The following is a 4,441-nucleotide window of genomic DNA, read 5'->3' as shown; positions in this document are numbered from 1 at the left end:
ACCCCTACAACCTGAGACAACGCCCTGGTAGGAATCTGATTCCTACCAATTTCACACACTCGGTACCACTCCTTTTTTTTGTTGGATCCACCATTTCATTTTATCTCACCTCATCTCTCTGACTTAAGCTCACTTTTGGCTTAGGCCGGACCTCTGGGCGTGGATGATGTTGCATGTTAAACTATGATTGCCCTTTGGCTTTAGGGGCTGTTTGGATTTGGCCCATGTTCGCCCTGCCAACGAGGGCACGCCAATATTTTGGTGGAGGAATCAGCTGCCCTCGCCTCGCTAATAAATTGGTCGCAAACTGAATATGAAAAGTTGTTGGGCATCGGGTGAGCCAAATAATTGGAGCCAATCCAAACGATTGCCTGCGCTCTAGTCAACGCCATAGTTTTGGTCGGGCAGCCATCGGCAACCATCCAAACAGCCCCTTAATTTTCTGTAGTGGATGTTACAGGCTTTGAACCAGATGGTTCCTTTTAATAGAAATCGGAGGGGGAGGCCCTTCTTTCAGTAAAAAAAACTCTCTGACTTAAATTTCATACCTTGAGATTGTAGAGGCAAGAGAATTGTGGCAGTTACAATGAAATCTGGCATTCCCTGGGAGTGAACCACCACATCTCAGGTACTCTTCTTGACCAATGTCAACCAAGAAGCCACCCGGTGCAAAGGATGCAGGTCAGGTCACACTCGTTTCTTTTAGACTCACCGTTCTCCAAATCAGCATGTGCTCACTCGGACACCCAGCTGGTACCCTCATGTTTGTACATATCTGAAGAAGAACGACCATTTTGTTTCAGTTTGTACAGAGAAAGCTTGAGCATAAATATTGCAGCGTTTAGTTGTCTAGACAACAGATTCCTACTCCCTCAGTTGAGTCATCTATTTTAAAACGGAGGGAGTGTCAAACATGCAGGTTTACTTGAGCAAGTGACTGGGAATGTCACAATGCACAAACAGAAACGAGACATGTATAGAATGGCACACAGTACAATTAAGAGAAAACAGAGGCAAGGGTACAGGAGACGGTAGCTCCTATTGGGCGTAGTAGGCGCCCGTTGGAGAACTGGCGCCTACAGCGACCAGCCATGGGCTGCGGCCCATTAAAAGATCGCTCGCTCGCTCCTCTGCGTCCGCTCGGTCGCTCGCTGAAGAAAAAAGACTCGTATCGCTGGCTTTTTTTGGGCTGTGCTGCGCCGCTGGTTCAGGAAAAAGACTGGCCTCTGTTTTTTTACAAGTTTGAATATGTTTGTGAAAAAAAGGTCATCGATTTTGAACAAAAAAGTTCACAAATCTGAAAAAAGTTCATCAATTTTTAAAAAGTTTATCAGATTTGAAAAAAGTTTATCAGATTAAAAAAAAGTTCAACAAATTGAAAATAGTTCATTGGATTTGAGAAAAATTTCGTCAAATCAAAAAAAGTTATTGGATTTGAAAAAAAGTTCATCGAATCGAAAAAAGTTCATTGGATTTTAGAAAAAGTTCATCGATTTTTAGAATAAGTTCATTCACTTTTCGGAAAAAAAAGTTAATCACTTTGAAAAAAAATCATTAAACTTGAAAAAGTTCATTGAAATTAAAAAAATGTTCATCGAATTGAAAAAAGTTCATCAATTTAAAGAAAAAGTTCACGAAATAGAAAACAAATATCATCTATTTGTAGACATTTCACGCATTTAAGCAAAAAAAAAACAGGAAACAAAAAAAGAAAGGGGAACAAACACAGGAAAAAAAGGTATAAGAACATGGAAAGGAGGATTATATTCACAAGTCAGGGAGGTGGCGCAGAGATCCGTGGAGTTTTCTAGCAACTGAGAGATTTTTGGTTCGATTCCTGGTGGCGCAAGCTTTTTCCTTTCTCTCCTTTTTTGAGTTCGAAAACAGAGGGCGAAATGGGAGTTGGGCCGAGCCCAGCTAGGGCCTGCAGCGCCAAATAGGACAGCTGGTTTGAATTTTTTGGGCCCAGCCAATGCCACAGGAGACTGCCAGAGAGCTCCTGTTCGGGGGAGCTCCTACTCGGAAAATCCTATTCGCCGCTCGCTGCGGGGAACTGTCGAGCAATCGCACAGAAGCAGCGCAGCTAACAACATATAAGGGCCGGCCCAATTATACGTAGTGCGTCCAACCGGTTTTGGGAACCTTCTAGAAGGTTCCCTGAACCGTTTTTTTTCCTATATCGTTTTTTCTGGTTCTTTTTGGCTTTCTATTGTTTTTCTATTTCTCCTTTTTTTTCGTTTTTTCCTTGTTTGTTTCTTTTCTTTTTTTAGTTTCTCTTTCTTTTCCTTATGTTTTTTTTAAATTTCACAACTTTGCAAAATTTGTTCGCATATTTAATAAACATGTTCATATTTTCAATTTTTATACGTGAGTTTCAATAAATGTTCCTATTTCGAAATTTGTTCACAATTTTCAAAAAAATGTTTGTGTTTGAAATTTTTGTTCGTGAGTTTCGTAAACTGTTCCCATTTCAAAAATTTGTTAACACATTTCAAATTTTGTTCGGGAGTTTCGAAAATATTTTAAACAATGTTTGTGTTTTCAAAAATATTTCACGAGATTGAAAAATGTTCCCGTTTGAAATTTGTTCACAAATTTCAAATTTTGTTTGGAATTTTCAAAAAATGTTTGCAATATTTTAAACAATGTTTAGTTTAAAACATGTTCTTGTTTCCTAACATTTGTTTGCATTTTTCGAAATATTTGAGTATTTTCAAATTTTGTTCACAATTTTTCAAAGTGTTCGCAGTTCCAATTTTTTGTTCGGAATTTGATGAAAAGTTCCATTTTTCAATTTTTGTTCATAGTATCCAAAAATATTCGTAGTTAAACTTTTTTGTTCGGAATTTCATGAAAATTGTCATTTTTTCATGTATTTGTTCAAAATTTTGAAAAATGTTTGCTGTTTCAAATTTGGTCATGTATTAAAAAAATACTCCTGATGTTGAAAATGTGTTCAAAAGTACAGAAAATGCTTGCATATTTCAAAACATACACTAATTTGAAATTGTTCAGAAATTAAAAAAAATGTTCCCATTTTTTAAATTTGAGCACCAATTTTAGAAGTGTTTGAGTTTCAAAAAATGTTTGAATTTTGAAAAAGTATCCAAAATTAAGGAAATGTTCTTTCTTGTTTGAAATATCATAGATTCAAAGATTGTTCACACTTTCGAAAAATGTTCATGTTTTTAGAAAATTGTTCAGAAATTAAAAAAATTTCCCATTTTCAAATTTTGTTCAGGTTTGAAGTTTTTAAAAATTCTTCAGAAATTTATAAATGTTCCAGTTTTCAAATTTTGTTAACAATTTAAAAAATGCTTGCACTTTTCAAAACATTATACATTTCGTTCTCGTTATTTAGAAAATGTTTGGGTTTTCAAAAAAAATTGCCTTTGAAAAATTATTTGGTATTTTCCAAGAAATGTCCAAAATTTCCTTTGAAAAAAGCACTATCAGGAGATCTTCGTTTTGATGCCTCATTGGGGCTTTAACATTTACAAATCTTTTACACTTTTGCCGTTGTCGACAATTTCTTTTAGGGTTGCGCTCCTAATTTAGCACAACAGCTGGTCTAGCGCAGTCTTTCTCAAAAAAAAAAAGCTGGTCCAGCGCAGTGGCTAGCCCATCCCGCTCCTTACTACAGAGAAGGAGGGTTCGAATCCTGGTACTAGCGCATTTCTTTTCCGCTCTTTTTCATCTCGCGGACGACAAACGGGCCGGCCCAAGTGAGCGCCCCTGTGCGGCACGTCGACTCTTTGACGCAAAGAGCGTCACATAGGAGCTCCCCTCCTACTCGGCGCATTTTGCGTCGAACAGCCAGCTGACGCACGCACAGACGCCGTGACTGGGCCGGCCCAATAGTGGCGCTGGAGCAGAGCAGCTATCTTGGAAAAAAAACAAAGCGTAAATAAACTGTCTCGAGTAGGATTCGAACATACGACCTCCATCTTGTGTACCCGAACGAAACGTTAGTGTACAAATGGGAGCGTGCACGCATAAGAACTAACACCAAAGCAGAATTCGGACAGCTGGTTTGAATTTTTTAGAACTTTATTTGGAAATTCTGATTCTTTTTAAAAACAAACAATGTTTGAAAATCTAATTATTTCTTGAACAACTCGGATTTTTATTCAAATTTTGAAAAAATAAAATAGGAATGTGAACATTTTTCAACAGTAAGCATTTTGAAATTCCAGAATATTTGATGAAAACGCAAACATTTATTGAAATTTTAGAAACAAAAATATAATACTGGGAACAATTTTTGAACAGTGCAAGCATTTTTCTAAAATTTCAGAATATTTTCAAAAAACTCGAATATTTATTGAATTTTGAGAACAAAATTTGATAATGGGAACTATTTTGAATTGCTGAACATTTCTCGAAATTCTCATACATATTTTGCAATTCCCGAACAATTTTTGAAAACACGAACATCAAT

This window comes from Triticum dicoccoides, chromosome 7B (genome assembly GCF_002162155.2).
Source record: "Triticum dicoccoides isolate Atlit2015 ecotype Zavitan chromosome 7B, WEW_v2.0, whole genome shotgun sequence".
Lineage (NCBI taxonomy): Eukaryota > Viridiplantae > Streptophyta > Magnoliopsida > Poales > Poaceae > Triticum > Triticum dicoccoides.
Note: the sequence above shows the minus strand (reverse complement) of the source record.